Source organism: Lutra lutra, chromosome 17, assembly GCF_902655055.1.
Source record: "Lutra lutra chromosome 17, mLutLut1.2, whole genome shotgun sequence".
Lineage (NCBI taxonomy): Eukaryota > Metazoa > Chordata > Mammalia > Carnivora > Mustelidae > Lutra > Lutra lutra.
In genome coordinates this window covers 24,199,878-24,218,835 of record NC_062294.1, presented here as the reverse complement: position 1 = coordinate 24,218,835, position 18,958 = coordinate 24,199,878, and the positions used below count along the sequence as shown (strand labels likewise).

General features: G+C 40.4%; 1 pseudogene; it reads right to left on the bottom strand.

The window, feature by feature from the left end:
• Positions 1-2,114: 2,114 nt before the first annotated feature.
• The window catches only part of LOC125088531 (AP-3 complex subunit beta-2-like), a 71,800-nt pseudogene continuing 54,956 nt past the window's right edge, over positions 2,115-18,958 (bottom strand).

Below are 18,958 nucleotides of genomic sequence, written 5' to 3'. Positions count from 1 at the left end.
ACATTCCTTTCACTGAGTAGATCATTACAGGTCCTTTACTTCTGCATTGCTAAAATAAGATTCTTTGCCTTATCTGTCACCTGCCCATATCCTTGCTGCCTTAAAATATGTGCTCCCTCTCCACCCAACTCAGATAGAACTATTTTCTGTGTACTAATTTCAGTCATTTTCATGCCTGTTAAAATCATTATCTGCCAAGGAAAGGGGACAAGATATATTCTATATAGTGATATATATATTCTAAAACTGGAACATATGATCATGATCATTTATATATCTGCCTTCTCTCTCAGGCCCATAAGAACAGGGACTAAGTTTTAGTGATCTTTAGTATCCTAGAATATAGATTACTCTCAGTTTATTACTTTGAGTGAATTAATGAAAAAATAACAGCTGTCTTATCAAAAGCAATAGAAGATTTCAAAATAATGGAATTTCTGGAATCTTTTAATGATTTGAGAAAATAATCCAGGATATTTTAAAGGCAACATAGCTTTTAATTCTAGATTTATAGGCTGTTAAAGAAAAGAAATTTCTAGACAAGAGACTAGAAGATCCAGACTAAATTATGGTTATGCATTTAGGATATTTAATGGAAAATCCTGGACTACAGATTAGAATACTCTTCCAAGTTTCCACCTCTATAGTCAAAGTAGATGTAAGGGGTGCCTGGGTGTCTCAGTGGGGTGAGCTGTTGCCTTCTGCTCGGGTCATGATCTCAAGGTTCTGGGATCAGGCCTCACATCAGGCTCTCTGCTCAGCAGGAGCCTGGTTCTCTCAGAGTCTCATGCTCCCTCTGTGCTCTCCCTCTCTGGTGCTCTCAAATAAATAAATAAAATCTTAAAAAAAAAAGTAGATGTAAAAGTTAAAACAATTACCCAAGGAATTAAGGTGATTATATATTCTTTTTGTCCTTACGTAACTTATGTGTAGCCTTGTCTTCTATCAGATTATAAACTCCATTAAGCTAGAAATCTCACTCTTCTTTGAGTTTTTTTTTTTTTAAGATTTTATTTATTTATTTGACAGAGAGATCACAAGTAGGCAGAGAGGCAGGCAGAGAGAGAAGGGGAAGTAGGCTCCCTGCTGAGCAGAGAGCCTGATGTGGGGCTTGATTGCAGGACTCTGAGATCATGACCTGAGCCGAAGGCAGAGGCTTAACCCACTGAGCCACCCAGGTGCCCCCTCTTCTTTGAGTTTTGAGAACTGCCTCTCCTGAGCTGGTCTTAGTAGAACTCATTTGGTTGATTATTGTCAGTTAGCTCCTGTAGAAGGAGCAGGCTCCAGAGACAGAAGGCATTTTCCTTCTCGGTGACTTTTTCAGGTGTCTCAGTACCCGTTTACCAGAAAGGCTGGTCCAATGTGGAAGAGCCCAGGATGGAGAGGGTGTCCTGCTGAAACTGGAGGGTTCTAAGGCATACTATTAGCCTTTTTAAAACTTTACTCTGCTTTAAAATAATCTTGGACACTTTTTTTTTTAAAGATTTTATTTATTTATTTGACAGACAGAGATCTACAAGTAGGCAGAGAGGCAGGGAGAGAGAGAGGAAGGGAATCAGGCTCCCTGCTGAGCAGAGAGCCCGATGCTAGACTCAAACCCAGGACCCTGAGATCATGACCTGAGCCAAAGGCAGAGGCTTAACCCACTGAGCCAGCCAGGTGCCACCATCTTGGACACTTTTTAAAGGAAGATTTCTAGGCTTGCCCCACTCTGATTCAGTGTTCCTGAACTATAGCCCAGAAATACACATTTTATTTTATGTATTTTTTTTTTTTGTATTGAGATATACCTGACATGCACCATTATATTAGCTTCAGGTGTACAGGATGATAATTGGTATTTGTATATATTGCAAAATGGCCACAATAAATCTAGGTATCATATATCATATATGTTTTATATCCGGGAGAATACTGAGATTTTGCTACATAAATAGCTACAGAAGGCTGGGATGACTGAAGGGAGCAGCTGTTGTCTCCCTCTGCACAGGTTTTAGGAATTCATGGGCAGGGGAATTGGGAGGCGGACTGTGGTCATGACCAAAGGGAGAGAGGTTCCCTTGTATGCTATCTGATGTGAGAAAAAAGGAGAGAGAGAGAGAAAGAAAGAGAGACTAAGCCCTGTTGACTGTCAGCTAGGCAGCTCCAGCAGGCAGGGTGTCCAGGGTCAGCAGGACCAAGCTCTCACTACTCAGCATCCTCCCTTCCTCCCTTCAAACCTGTACTTGGCAGATGTCCCACAAAGGACATTATCCATGCAGGCACTTTTGTACCACCGTGTGGTCACTTCCAACAGGTATCTGGCAATTTCAGCTTCTCTGTTTTCATTCATGTCCATCTGCTTTCCCCGTACCTTCTTGAACTCATTCTCACTCATGAACACAGGGGCCACTACTCATTGGGTGGCTGAATGGAGATGTGGAACTGTTGGCTTTGGATTCGCAGCTGGAAGTTGAGCACTAGGTTGAGTCACAGAAATTAATGCCCATGAAGCAGTGGCAGATTCTCTGGGTACTAGGGACTCAATTTCAGCATGCTAATGCCAGAAGACAGTTTAAGGGTGACCACATGCAGGCCCTTGATGGGGATATGGGAGTTCTTGGAGCAGTGGGTATGCACAGATACTATATGGGGCCCGCCAGGACAAATGCAAGCTGTGGAAGGTCTAATCCACAGCCAGCCCCTCACCAGCTACAAGGTGCAGCTGCTCCTGCCTTCCAACCCCTGACAGTGGATTCAGCAGCAAGGGCATCAGGGAAGAGTCTGTGACTGTCACACCTCCCATGTCAGCAGCCAGGCAGGTGAACACAGCCATGGTGGGAGACACAAGGTGGACAGTAGGAGGGGGAAGTTCTCTGGATCAAACAAAGATATTTCTTTGGCTGCAGGAGTCCATGATCCACTGGGAGGTTTTTCTTCTTCTCCTCCTCTTCCTGCTTCTTTTCCTCCTTCTTCTCAGGAGCCAGATTCCTCCTGCCCTTCCTTGGGATCAAATATCATCTCCAACTCTGATGAGCTACAGCTGGAATCTCTGCCCTCATCCAAAGACAAGCCTTCTCCTTGTCCTTCTGGCATCTTCTTCATCTTCCTCTTTTCCTCTTCCTCTCATTGTATTCACTCTCCCTCCTTCTCCCTTTCTCTTCACCCTCATCGTGGTCTTCATTATTAGACTCACTGCTGGAGTCTTTGGCTGCTCTAGCTGCTGCCCTCTCACTGAGTGACTCACTCTTGGATTCTGGGAGTCTATCTGTGGACTCTGTGGGGCCTCACTCCTCCTCGTCTCCTTCCTCTTCTCCCAGTTTGAGCACTTGGTCCATTTAGGTACCTCCACATTGCACGCAGATGTGTCTGGAGCTTCCTCTGGCTGGTGTGGGAGCTCTAGGTAGCCTGTGGCCTTGGCATTTAATGGGTGGGATAATGAGTCCAGCTGGAAGTGGTCTGGTCTTTGAAGGATGACTCCAAGCCTGGGGCTGGTTTGGGTGCCAGGAAGAGCTTCTTGGCATGGTGGCTGAGGGCTCCACCCTACTCTGAAGAGAGGATAAACTGCCAGGTGACAGGTCACAGATATCACAGTTCTGCTGGGACTTGGACAGATTTAGCATATACTGGGTCAACAGTTTGGTCTGCTTGGGTTTGGTCAGGTAGAGCTTGGCTGCCAGGTTGATAACCTGGAGTTTGTGGATGTCTTGCTCTGCTGTGAGGGACTTGGCCATTTTTCCCAGGACATCAGGTGAATATTGGAGACATGCTCACTGTATTCCCCAATGAGCCACAGGATGCTGGCTCAGGCCAGGAGTTCCTAGGTGTTAATGTGAGCTTTGCCAACTTCTGACATCCTAAGGCTGTGCTGGCTGCATTTGCAGCAGCTTCTTAATGATGACCACTGACTCTGTGATGAATAGCTCATCACATTAAAATAGTGGCTGCACCAGGATCATGATGCCGTAAAGTCCTTGTCCATGTTGTGACTATAGGTCTGGAACTTCTATAGGACAGTAAAGATTCTAGTTTCATTAACTAGGATGTTCAGCCCTTCCAGCTTTAGCGTTCTGATCTGGGTGGAGTTGATTGACCTGATGCAGAAGCTCTTCAGGTAGGATTGAAACCCACTGGATGCTCGATGGGCATGGTGGCCGTGTACTGCCCCTCATTGTAGAGAGGACAGGGCCAGGGGTATGAGGACCTTGGGCTGGGGCTAAGGGTGATAGGTATGGGGAAGAGAGGTGTACTAAGTAGAATGGCATAGAAGACAAGTTGGAGGAGGACAACAGTAAGAAGAGGTCAGGATTGGGGTCAGTGTATGGGGAGGTGGACCAGGAGAGAGAGAGAGGTTGGGTGATGTGCCCAGCATGCTGGAGAAATCTTTTTTTTTCTTTTCAGCGCAAAAGATTTTATTTAACAGTTTGCATTCTGGACAAATAGAAACTCCTGCCTCAGAGAAAGCTTTTTTGAATCAAAAGTCCTGGAAATTGCCACAGAGAGCAATGGGCAGGGCTGGACTGGAACAAGCTGAGGGAGCCAGGAAGGCTCACGTTTTAGGAATCATCACATCAAGTGCTGACCAAGGATACAAGAGACTGCTCCATCAACGAGGCCATTTTTTTTCAAAGTGACAAGAATATGAATCCAGTCATTCTCCAGAACATTTTGGAAAACATTCTGTAGGCCTTTCCTAGATGATCCAGTGAACCAGAAAAATGGGAAGACCTGTGCTAATTACACATTTATAGTTTCTACACTTCGATTTAAAATACTAAGCAAACTATGCTCTCCTGGAAGAACATACAGAAATTATTACCTACTTTTAAAAAATTATTTATTTATTTATTTATTTATTTATTTATTTATTTTAAAGATTTATTTGAGAGAGAGGGAGAGAGAGCATGCATGCCTGGGCAAGCACTTGCGTGCACCAGCTTGGGGGGGGTGGGCTTGGGGAGTGGGTGGTGTAAGTAGGGACAGAAGGAGAGGAGAGGCTCTTCAACTAGATTTTCCCCATTTTTCACAGACCCAGGGGCTGTGTTTGATCTCCCTAACCTGAGATCAGGGACTGAGCCAGAACGGAGAGTCAGACACTTAAGGGACTGAGTCACCCAGGCACCCCTGCTTATGATTATTATAAATATTTAAGCCTTTTCTTCAGTCTGTTCAGACTTAAGAATGTAACTAGTTTTGTGTTGTTTTTGTTTTTAAGATTTAATTTATTTGACAGAGAGAGATCACAAGCAGGCAGAGGGGCAGGCAGAGAGAGGGGTGGGGTGTAGCAGGCTACCTGAGCAGAGATCCTGATGTGGGCCTCCATCCCGGGATCCCCGACCAGAGCCGAAGGCAGAGGCCCAACCCACTGAACCATCCTGGGACCCCAAGAGTGTAACTAGTTTTAAGAATAGTCTATGAAGTCTCAAAACTTTAGTCCACTGAGAGGAGGTTTTCCTTTGCAGTGTAATTTATGCCTAACAGTCAACCTATCAGCTAATGAGCATCTTAGGGAGGAAGGAATTGCCCGTATGTGGATGATGGATGGCACCTGGCAGGGGGAGGGGCCCAGAGTTATAAAGATGGTGGTGCCTGCTAGAGCCCGGCACGAGGAGAGCGTGGAGTTGCTGTCCTTCCACCAGCATCCCCTAAATGGGTGTTAAATTACAGGCCTCCTCTCCTCCCGCGCGGAAGCTTTCAGATTAGCAAATGAGCGTCTTTCACAACAGTCTGGACGCCTGGGGACCTGCCGCCACTGCGCCGAGCCCTGGGGCAGGTGAGTCCGCGGTTCTCAGATTCTTACGTAGCCTTGTGGGTCTTGTGGCCTGGACCCATCCGGGTTTTCAAAGTCAAGTGTTTTGGGGGCTCTTCCCCCAGCAGCTGGTCTTAAAAGTTGGGGCAACTGGTGTGGGGTTCCAACCCTTTGCATTCAGCGGGAAGTTGCAGGTTCTGAGTTCAGTTCTGACTGTAGGTGGTTTTGGACGCGGGTGGGGGTGGGGTGGGCGGTCTGTGGTGAGATTGTGCCTCAGGCTTTTGTACTTGCTTTTGTGTGGACCTTCTTTCACGGAGGAGTTTCAGATGCAGATTTGGTTTGTCTGTGGTATGAAGTGAGTTTAGGTTCTTTTTACGTTGCCGTCTCGAACCCAGTCAAGTTCTAGAGGCGGGAAGCCCTCCATCAAGGTGCCAGCATGCCTGGGTGAGGGCCCTACACATTTTAAGTAAGTGTTAACTGTTCTTTTATATATGGATGGTAATGTGGAGAACAAAGGCGAAAGAAATAAAGAAAACAATTAAGTTTCCTTACAGTTTAGAGCCCATCGACAAATACTTGAGACAGGCAGAGTGACCATCCTTAAGGAACTCCATTATCTCCATGTTAATACTTTGCTGGAGGAAAAGGCAGCCTTAGCTTGGCATTAGCCCGACCTCTAGGATCCTGTGTTGTCTTTAATATATGAAATCCCTTTGGAAGGTTCCTTTATTTCTACCCCCCCCCCCAAGATATATGTTAGTAATTATTCTCCAAACATGTGACCACATGCTGATATCATCTAAAGGGTCTCATGACGGAGGTTTTGTAGACAGTAGTAAATGACCTTATCCTAATAATAGCTAGCCCCTCAAAGTCCTGGAAACCTTTCCTCCAAATTCCCTTAGAGACTTAGGCTCTCATAACTCCCTTCCAACTTAAAAATCTATAATCAGTCACCCCTAGCAGAGAGCCAAACGCGGGGCTCGATCCTAGGACCCTGAGATCATCACCTGAGCTGAAGGCAGAGGCTTTAACCCACTGAGCTACCCAGGTGCCCCACAAAACACCTTTTTTTTTTTTTTAAAGATTTATTTATTTGACAAACGGAGATCACAAGTAGGCAGTAGAAGCAGACAGAGAGAGAGGAGGAAGCAGGCTCCCCACTGAGCAGAGAGCCGGATGTGGGGCTCAATCCCAGGACCCTGGGATCATGACCTGAGCTGAAGGCAGAGGCTTTAACCCATTGAGCCACCCAGGCGCCCCCACAAAACATTTTTTTTTTTTTTAACCAAGGATGTCTTAAGAATTCTTTTTTTTTTTTTTTTTAAGATTTTATTTATTTGACAGACATCACAAGTAGGCAGAGAGGCAGGCAGAGAGAAAGGGGGAAGCAGGCTCCCTGCTAAGCAGAGAGTCTGATGTGGGGCTCCATCCCAGGATCCTGGGATCATGACCTGAGCCAAAGGCAGAGGCTTAACCCACTGAGCCATCCAGGAGCCCTGTCTCAAGAATTCTTTCTTGAACTTTTACTCCCAGACCCCAACATTTCACATCATAATGTTTGTATTCTACCCCTCTGGTGCTAACGTACTAATTTACTAATATATCTATCTATCCATATATCTGTAAATAATTCTAGAATATCCTTTCTTCTACTCCTTCTGCCTCCAGTGTATACCTCCGATCTTTCTCCTTCCTCTCTGGAGTAATATAGAGAAAGCAGGGTGTGATCTTGCTCAGGCAATTTTGGAAAACAGCAAAATAGGACTATTAATAAGATGGTTTAGTTCTAGCTCCAGAGAACTTTCCTTAAAGTTTTGTTCCATCATCAGATTGACATCTGACTCCATCACCATAACAATTTATGTCCCATTAAAAACATTCAGGCATTACCTGAAGAAGCAAATGGGCTTTTCGTCAGCATCTCATCTCAAGCTATGTTTTCTTGTGAGTTTTGGCATGAATTAATGCTCCAACACTGAGCTATGTAAGGGTCTAGAGGCAGAGAGCATCTCACCATCTTGGTACTGGAATGATCGAGAACACACATAACAATTGGGGAAGAGTTAGCAAACAAAAACCAGTTATGTTCATAATATAGTGACGATGTGTTTACTTGTATTTGTAAATGCATAAGGACATCCCCCCACCACCCCCCTGCCCCAGAAAACATACCCTGAACTTTCCTGTGCTTTCCTCAGGAAAGGGAGATAGGATTTGGGAATTGTCCTCTGGCCCTCATTATTTTAACAGTTTTCTGTTAGTGTCATTATTTCAAAATTTATTTTAAGTTGCTTTCATTTTGTTTTACAATTGTCACATGTTCCAGTATATCCTGAATATAATTTTAAAGTTGGCAATGATAATATGTTTAAAAATAGTTTACATTTATGTATACTAATAACAGTGGGGGATTTATAACAAGAAATGTCCCCAGCCTAAAAACTTTTTTTTTTAAATAAACAGGTTATAGGAAGATGACTGGTTATAGTGAGAGATTATCTGCCCATTATAATGTTTATTAGGCAGAATTTATTCCAGTTAAAATGAAGCATTTAAGCCTCTTTCACAAATTTATCTATAGAAATTTCCTGGGAGCATATATATTTTTTTAAGATTTTATGTATTCATTTGACAGAAAGAGGGGGATCACAAGTAGGCAGAGCAGCAGGCAGAAAGAGGAGAAAAGCAGGCTCCCTGCATCCCAGGACCCTGAGATCATGACCTGAGCCAAAGGCAGAGGCTTAATCCACTGAGCCACTCAGGTGCCCCTTTGGGAGCATTTTGGAAGAGGCTTCCTCCCCCACAATGTCTCACCTGGAAGGAGGTGAGGTAACTCTCGTCTGAAGTACAGCATCTCTGAAAAGATCCAGAGTTATGAACAGATATGTGGATAGATGGATGTATTAATGATTTGCTATGAAACCATCTTGAGAGATGTTAGGCTACATATATACATGCATATATTCGTGCAAACATGACATAGCATGGTATCGACTTCTTTTCATAGTAGGGCACTCCTTATTGCCTGAGATCTACCTGGGGAATGGCAGTTGCCACCAGAGGAGTAGAATATAAACCTCTCTCTCTGCAGCATGACAGAGAGAGAGAGAGAGAGAGGAGTTGCTGAGCCATGGCACTCGGGTTCAAGCCTTAGGTCTAAACCTTGGCTGCACATTACAATTGCCTTGGGAGCTTTCAAAAACGACATAGCAATGCCCCCCCCACCACCCCTTTTCTGATTTAATGCTCTAGAATGGGGCTTTGGCAGTATTACCTTTAAAAGCTCCCCAGTTGATTCTAATGTGCAAGTAAGGTTGAAAGTCACTAGATTAGAAAAAGAGAATATATCGTAGTGGGTGACAAAGTGTGTTAGTTGAGCAAACACGATAGTGATCAATCGATAAACATTGCAAACTGGAAGAATACTGTGATCAATTAGAAGACCAGGCATAAGTCATGCTAGTAACTAGGATTCTGAAGCCTGAAAGAAGCCAAGTTGTAGGACACACCAGGACAGCACAGCACTTGAGGACACATTAAAAAGGAGAAGACAGACCAGACCAGCACTGAGATAATGTATTCATTGTGCAATCTGGACACCACTTTCTCAACTACATTGGCTCACCATTCTTCTCAGTTTCCTAGCAAGAAAGAATTAGATAATGGTTTTGGAACTTGGCTATATACCCCCATGTGGTCTGTTATCTATATTTACTGTCAAATTAACATGGAGTAAAATGGTTCTCATTACATATCTGGGCATATTGGATCTCCGTAAATCTTTTCTGTTCTAGTCTGGGCAGGTTACTTTGTAATAAAAACTGTCCTGAATTCTGGTTGATACGGTTCAATACACATTTACTGGTCACCTAATAGGAGTTGAGTATAGAGCATCTATTAAATAAAATAATAAAAATTCCTGCAGTCGAAGAGGTTGTATTGTAAGTGAGGGCAGATCAGTTCAGCAGGGAAGGCACTTCTTTTTGAGGTATTTTTACCTAGTGATGAGTACTACGAATTAAATGAAGCAGAGTCATGCGTTAGAGCCCTTGGGGTGGGAATGATTCCGGGGTCTCTAGATAGGTTGGTGAGGGAAAATACGTGAAATGAAGCCTGAGTGACTCTAACAAAAATCTGGGACAAAGGATGTTTTCAGAGAGCACAGCAGATATAAAAGCTCCAGACAGAAATGGAGTTATTAACATTAGCTGGGTCAGAGGATTCACCTGAAAAGGAGTTTGGTGGCCAAATAAGTGCTCATCCCCCAATCCTCTTCTGATACACGAAACAGGTTCAGCGCAGTTTCTGAGAACTTCGTGTTTTGCTTAATCAGGAACTACCCCAATTCAGATGTCCTACCTAACTCCTCCCCCTAGGCTGAACACACACACAGATACATAAAGTCTCATGTTCATGTATTTATTGCACACGGCCTCTCAATGCTCAGTGGGATGCCCATTTGGTAATCACACCTGTGAATCATTGATCTGGATGATTCTGTCTTTGTTATCGAAAGCATGGCCCTAGGACTATCTCAAGGAAGTATTAGCTTTCTGTAATTCTGTGTTTCAAATACATTTCCCACATGCTCTGCCCTGGCTTCTTCGGGTCTCTCTGTTCCCTCCCTGTCCTGTGCACTGTTTTGTTCATTGGGGGAAATGAGACTGGGGATTTTACCCCTTGCATATATCCGGTTGTCTGTGTGCACATCATAATCATCCTGGTCCTCTTGTTGACCCAAATCTCTAAAGGCATGAAGGTTTTAGAAGTCTATGCTACTATGAACAAAATAAGCAGATAAATAAATAAAGGATTTGCTAGGCTCCAGAAGCGAACGCACTATTCGTAACTTGGATGATTTTCCATGTTATTAAATAAGGGGCAAGTACGTTTTTACATTTTGATTTTTCATGTTTTTAATATAGCTTCCTTCATGTCATCTGATGGAGCTTGATATTTTAATACTCTTTGTTCTCTTTGTGTGTTTTTAACTTTAATCCTTCTTGAAATTATCCTGGAGACAAGCTTGCGGCTTTTGGATTACTGGTTTTTTTTTTTATTGTTGTTACCTTTAATTGTAATGTTCAAATTTTGAGAACATGTTTACTGTGTAATAACCAAATAAATCCTATTTTTGGCTTAGAAGGTTTGACTTTTTAAAGGAGCATGTTGAGGATTATCAAGGTCTATGATTATTTTATCTGGAAAAGTTCAGTACTGCCATGCTGGTATGAACTATTATGATTAAGTTAACCATATTGTTAATTGAATCTGTTTAAAACAAACAAAAGCCTTAAGTATGGGCTCTGTGCTCAGTGCTGAGTCTCCTTGTTCCTCTCCCCTCTGTCAGTCTTTCTGTCTCTCTCAAATAAATAAATAAAATCTTAAAAAAAAAAGGGGGGGGCCTTAAAACAGAGAGTGTAGAAATGTGTTTTGTTGATGAAGGAGAGATACAGTGATTTTTTTTTTTTTTTTAGATTTTTTATTTTTATTTATTTGACAGAGATCACAAGTAGGCAGAGAGGCAGGCAGAGAGAGAGAGAGAGAGAGAGAGAATGAGGAGGAAGCAGGCTCCCCCCAGAGCAGAGAGCCCGATGTGGGGCTCGATCCCAGGACACTGGGATCATGACCTGAGCCGAAGGCAGAGGCTTTAACCCACTGAGCCACCCAGGTGCCCCGATACAGTGATTTTATAGTAAAAAACAACTAAAGAAAATATAAATTTTCCTTTCCTTTATCTATGATAGAGTTGTCTTATGGCAACCACCTGTAATAAATTTTAAACTTGAAAATCCTTAGCTTCTTGGTTCAGACAACAGCATGTCTTCACCTTCTGCCATTTCATATTAAAATATATCCAGGGTGAAAACCAAGTAATTTCTTTTCCTGAGGTAATAAAGATCACTTTATTCTTCTTAAGGCTTTCATTTATTTTTTTATTCTTTGAAGATAATTTTCTAAGTTATGTCTAGTAGCTGTCTGTAAGTAAATCCCAGAACCTGTATTAATTAAAACTTCTATCAGCAGTCATTCTTAATTATTTTAATTCTACTATTTATTGTTAGTCTAATACTTAGATTATACTTAGCAATTTTTGTAGATTTAAGAAAATAATCCATATTTAATTCTGACCATAAAATGTTACTAGAATTTTTTGTAAGGTGAGATGGTGATAGTCAGCATATGAAACTTGAATATAAGGAGTTTACATTTTGAACCTGCAGTAGTTTTTGGCACATATTTGGCACTCAATAAGTGGGATGGTTGGAAGGAAGGAAATTGAGTTCTGTTACTTACTCTCTGATAGCGTTTTTTTTTTTAAATTTTTTTCCAAAATAGGTGTACCTGAAATGTATTATATGCCCTAAATAATAAATAAGGCTCTATTGTCCAAAGTTTTTGTTATATTTTACTGGAATAGCTATCTTTGCAATATATGTGGTAGCTGATATAAAGAACAAGAGAGACTAAAAAATTTTTTTCTACCTTATTTCTGTAGCTGGTTCTTAAGAGAGTAGTAGTTAGTTTTATTTTCTTGTTGAGAAGTAATAAACATCTCTGTCAATTATGGGGGGAAGGGAGTGGACACATATCTGGGAGTTTCACGCATAAGTAGTTATTTCTAGATTCAAAAATTCCCAAATAGATCAAGTTCAGTACTAATGTTGAACACATAGCTGCATTTTAAAAGTTTAAAGAGTCAATTGAGTTATCTGTTTATCAAAATCATATGCTTTTTTCCCCTTGGATTTCAAAACTGACTATGCCTATCATGAAAACAGAATTTTCATAAAGATTGTAAATATATAGACAAAGAAAGTCTAAGCAAATGAAAAATCAAATTGTGTTTCTAAATCAATAAAAGCAATAACAAAAATTCCAAATATATATAAAGTTTTGTTTCATGCCTTCAATCAAGTAGTTTGTGCAGTTTAATGAGCCTTTCATATTATTGAACTAGCTTACCAATTTATAACAGAAAGTGGAATATAGACTGGGTCTACAGAACAATATCCATGTGTATGATTGGTTAAAAAAAATGCCTCATACATCAGGAAAGTAGGAAATCTAGGGATAAAATAAAAGAAGAGCTTTCCTTCTTCCCTAATTACTTTTGCCCACTTTTTGCATCAGTATGAATTCATGGTGTCATAATTGATTTAATGGATTATAATATAATTTATTTAGATGCTCATATTTTTTCAGAATGGGAGTCCCATCAATATGCTTTTGTGTCCTTTTGAGAAGTCTTCATCATTTCTCATTGAACATCTTTAAGTTTAACTTAAGTAATATTATATAACTTCCTGTATACTTCTGTTCCTCCCTGCTGGCCTTGGTAACATTGTTGTCATACATGTAAATTCTAAATATGTTATAGGTCTTACAAAACAGTTATCGTTTTTTACTGTACACATTTGATTCCTTTTATAGGTATTAAAAAGAAGGAAAAAAATAAAAAGAGGAAAATATGTTATAATTACCACATATTTATAATTTTTGGTGCCCTTAATTGCTTTCTGTAGATATGTATTTCCATCTGCTATAATTTTCTTTCTGTATGAAGAACTCCTTTAGCATTTTCCTGCAGCATAGGCTTGCTGGTAATGAATTCTTTTAGCTTTATATATCAGAGAAAGTCTTTATTTCATCATTTTGGAGGCATATTTTTCTATGTTAATTCTAGGTTGACCGTTTTCTTTAGTAGAATTGTTGTTCTGTTCTGGTTTGCATTGTTTCCAATGAGAAATCTAACATTCTTCATTCTTTTATTTAAAATCTACTACTTTTGGGGCGCCTGGGTGGCTCAGAGGGTTAAGCCTCTGCCTTCAGCTCAGGTCATGATCTCAGGGTCCTGGGATCGAGCCCCACATCGGGCTCTTTGCTTAGTGGGGAGCCTGCTCCTCCCTGTCTCTCTGCCTGTCTCTCTGCCTACTACTGTCAATAAATAAATAAAATCTTTAAAAAAAAAAAGTTAAAAAAAATCTACTACTTTTCTGTAGCTACTTCCAAGACTTTGCCTTTGTCATAATAACTGAACAATTGGCTTAAGATATGCTATTGCGTTGTTTTCTTTGTTTCTTGTACTTGGGATTTATCAAGCTTATTGGTTCTTGTGGTTCTTATTGGTTCTTGTGGGCTTATAGTTTTCATTAAGTTTGGAAGAACAGCAGCCATTATTTCCTGAAATAATGTGTTTTTTAATTTTTGTTTTATTTCTTTATATTATCCTGCCCTGATTTATTTTCCTTTGACTCCAGTTACACAGGTAGTAGTCCACTTGTAGTTATCCCATAGCTCACTGAAGACATATTCTTTATTTTTTTGTCTTTTTCCTCTCTGTGTTGCATTTTGCCTAGATTCTATTGCTATGTCTTTAGGTTCATAAATCTTTTCTCCTGAAGCATCTACTCTGTCAATGAAAACCACTGTGTTTTTCAAGGCAGACACTATAGTTTTCAGGTCTAGAAGCTTAATTTGTTTTGCATATTTATGTTGCTACTTAACATTTTTAATGTTTCCCGTTTCTTCTTGAACATAACAGAAGTTTAATCATAACATCTTTAATGTCCTTGTGTAGTAATTCTGTAGGCATATGTTGGACGTATTTCAAGTTCAGTTTCAGAATACCTCGGAAAAGTGAATCACAGTAAAGTGAGTCAAATAAAATTTTTGGTTCCCAATGCATATAAAGTTGTGTTTATACTATACTATAGTCTGTTAAGTGTGCAGTAGCATTGTGTCTTAAAGAAAGTGTACATATTAATTTAAAAATTAAGTTAAAATGCCTTAATGCAAAATACTTAATAAAATTATAAATATAAAATAATATAAATAAATATAATATAAATGTAACCATTCCAGGAAGTCATAATTACAGATCACAAATCACCATAGCAAACGTAGTGATGAAAAAGTTTAAAATATTGTGAGAATTACCAAAATGTGACACAAAGACTTGAAGTGAATGAACACTGTTGGAAAAATGGTGCCAACAGATTTACTTGATGGAACATTGCCCCAAACCTTCGATTTGTAAAAAATGCAATTATTTATGAAGTGCGATAAAAGGAGGTATGCATGTATCTGGTTGTTTCTTGGTCTCTTTCCATTGCTTTTTTTTTTTTCCCTTTAAGGATCAGATCTTCCTGATTCTTTGTTTAACTGGCAGTTTTTGATGAAGTATCCTATGCTATGACCTTTAAATTTGTTGTTACTGGATACTTCTGTATATCTTTAAATATTCTTGAATTTTTTTTTTTAAGATTTTATTTATTTATTTGACAGACAGAGATTACAGGTAGGCAGAGAGGCAGTCAGAGAGAGGAGGAAGCAGGCTCCCCGCTGAGCAGAGAGCCCGATGTGGGGCTCGATCCCAGGACCCTGGGATCATGACCCGAGCCGAAGGCAGAGGCTTTAACCCACTGAGCCACCCAGGCGCCCCAATATTCTTGAATTTTATGCTAGAAAATAGTTCAATTACCTTGAAAGATACTCTTTTGAGTTTGCTTTTAGGTTATATGATAAGTATCCTTAGATTAGACTAACCTACATCTGATTTTGCCCTCCTGCTGAGATATATGGAGTTTTCTAAATATTCTGATTTCCTGTGAATTGTGAGGATTTAACTTTCTGGTTGCATGATTCTTTTTCTGCTCTCAAGTAGTCTTGCCTATATGTATGTTTATCATTGATGAGGCAAAGATTTAGAGAAATGCTCCAACATTCCCATTGCTTTTCTTCTGTGTAAAATTACTTCTCTCCAGTACTGTGATCTGCAAACCTTTCCCATCGTGGCCTCCTGCTTTTAATTACCTCCTATTTACCCCATTGGTCAGGAAGGGATTTTCACCCTAGACCTTTGAGGGTAACCAAACCTGTGTCACCCAACACTGGACAGAGGAGACTGACCATAGTCACATGTGTTAATAGTCATATATATTCACAGTGTGGAGGAGGGGATGGAGCACACCACACAGGGCCTTACAGAGGTGGCTCCTGGGAGCAGTGAACAACCAGAGGCTATGGGAGGCAGGCTTTGTAGTACTGAGAGGGTATGGTAACCCCCCAGTTCCTATGAAAAAAATATAATTGGTTTGTTGGATAATTCCAGGAGCTGTCAGTGGAACCCACTATTCCACTGCAAGCCTGAAGATGGTTTGGCTAGGAGATCTGATCCATGAGTGCAGAAGTGGGAGGTGAACTTGTGGCTATACTATTTGAGAACCTCTCAGTTTCACCAGATATAAAGGCAGTACATAATATTAGATCTTAATTTCAGGCCTCACACCATACACCTGACTCTGATATCCATGTTCTCAACTTAGTGGCATTGGTGGGCTCTGACTGGGTCCTTCTCAGTACTGCATCTGAAATCGCTACTAGGCCATAACCTGGGGATAATCCTAGAATTCACCTCTTTCATATATCACTGTCCTGTGCCACCTTATGTGCATGGCTGGAAAAAAGTGCTTCATTGACTTTGTTCATTGTTTTTATTTTTAGTGAAATGATAAATCTGTCCTGTTACTCCTTCTTGGCCTTAGCTTCTATTTTAAAGAACTTTGGCATGGCACACTTGATAAATTGAAATTTAATGGAAAGTTTATCATTATTAAGCAAATGTGAAGTATTTGATCAGCAAGAGGAGGGTTTCACCAGTATTACTTTTACAAGGTTTCCTATCCTTCCAGAACCCTAGAAAAAGTGTTATTGTAGTATGATTAGAGGAAGCAAGGCATAAAAGGGTGAAGAGAAAAGGGGGGGGAAAGAGTACATTACATACCAGTAAACAGTGTTCTTATCATCAGCATTCCCCTTTCATTTGTAGACTTGAATCTGAAGGCTCACAATTTTGAAAATGAGACAAGTAAGCAGTTGATTTTTTTTTTTTTTTAATTTCAGAGGGAGAGAGGGAGAAGTGGGGTGATGGAGAGAGGGAAAGGGAGGAAGAGGGAGGGAAAAGAAGGGAGAGGAAGAGAGGAGCCCAATGTGGGGCTCAATCCCAAGACTCATGACTTGAGCTGAAAGCAGACACTTAACCGATTAAGCACCCAGGTGCCTCTAAGCAGTTGATTTTGAATAAGTATTTAAACTCTTCCAACACAGTGCTCCTGCCAAAAAAACAATTTTTTTTTTAATGTGGGAATAATATGGACATCAGTGATTCCCCCCCCCCCCCCCCCCCCCCCCGCATCCAAAGACATGCTGTAAAACCTACACAGGTACTTTATACAAGGTTTGACACACAATAGGTACTCAATAAATATCATTTCCACTTAAGCCAGTTTGATTACTTCTGAAGGAGTTTCATGTTTCAGAGTTTCCCTACCTCTCTCCCTCTCTCTCTCTCTCTCTCTCTCTTTTTTTTTTTTTTTTTTTTTTTACAAACTAAACTTACTTTATCAACTAGCTGGTTTTGATTTTGTATTGGCTGTTTTCCTTTTCCATTTCCTCACTCTGGGAGGCTATAAACCATGCTGTGTCCATAAGTAAATAAAAAAGTCCTCAGCTTCCCCAACAAAGAGTATTTTTGGCAAACTCACTGCACTTAACACAAAGTGTCAGAATTTCAAAGCCTCCCTAAGGAGTCTGGCAAACATATCTAAGGGAAGGTAATGGAGTGATTATGAGTCCTTTTCAAGGCAGTAAGGCCACTCTCCAGAAAGAAAGGCAGTGTAAAGAGTCACTTGCTTATCCTACAAGACCTGTAGCAGCAGCAGAAAATACGTGCAGGCAAAGAATAAAATACTTTGGCTCAAACAGGGGAGTTCACTTGAGAGCCATGATTACTTTTAAAACCTTACTCTAGTAAGTATATAGGAAAACTGTAATTCTTTTGATTATGTTCAATCCATATGATAGTCAATTGTGTTAACAAGTTTGCATTGAGCAAATTAAATTGTTTTCAATATACTGTACTTTAATGTTTGGACATAAAGATGCTGTGAACTGCATAGATAAGGTCTTGTTAGTGTTAACATGCCAGCTTCTCAATTACTAATTCCATAACCATAGCCAATTATCTAGGATCTCTGCACCTCACTTTGCATCTCTTGTTAATAACGGACATTTGGTAGGATTTTTTCTGAGTGTCACATAAACCAACACAAATAGAAGATCAGCCAGGATCCAAAATTCATAAAAGGTCCCCAGTGAATGATTGCTCTGCTCTTGTTACTACCGCTGTGTGTAAATCACGAATTAGTACTACGTTTATCATTACATGTTTGTTTTCAAACAATGGACATTTTTAGATTCTTCTATTGCTTGCCAAAAGCAGAGCTCCAAAATCAAGACAGGAAACAGAAATGAAATATTATAGGCACAATGATGGAAACTCAAAAAAATCTATCATTTATGAAACCATGACATTTAAAATAAAAAGAATTATTGCTCATATTAAAAAAGAGAAAAATAAGGAGCATAAAATAGCACTCAACCACTGTAACAACTTTTTGCCTTGTGTATTCACTCATTCATTCATGAAATACTTATTAAACTCCTGTAATGTTTGAGCCATTATTCTTGGCATTGTGGATAAAGAAATTAATAAAACATACGAATTTTGGGCTCTCATGGAGATTGCAATTTCTTAATGGGAAATAGAGAATAAATCTCATGCTGTGTCCTTTCCTACCTTATCCTGTTCCTCAGAGGGTGATATCTATCTATCTCTCTATGGAAAAATAAGAATGAGAAGAGGAATAAGGAGTGTGTGTATGGGTAGAAAGGACTGTGATTTTATTTTATTTATTTTATTTTTTTTTAAGATTTTTATTTATTTATTTGACAGACAGAGACCACAAGTAGGCAGAGAGGCAGGCAGAGAGAGAGAGGAGGAAGCAGGCTCCCCACTGAGTAGAGAGCCCAATGTGGGGCTCGATCCCAGGACCCTGGGATCATGACCTGAGATGAAGGCAGAGGCTTTAACCCACTGAGCCACCCAGGCGCCCCAGGACTGTGATTTTAAATAGGACGGCAAGAGAAAAGTTGAGTGAGAGATGGCGAGCAAAGACGTAAAGAAGCTGTAATTTTGACCTTCCTGGCTGGATGAGGAGAGTATGGAAGGCAGAAGAAGCAACAAGCAGTGCATAATCCTGCGTGGGACCCTGCCTCTAGTATGGATAGAACATAGAAGAGATGAGTGTAGTCAAGTGAGCAAGGCTCCGTCCTGTGATTTGAAGGTAGAGAGTTAATGAAAGGAGAGTAAGTATTCAGAAGACT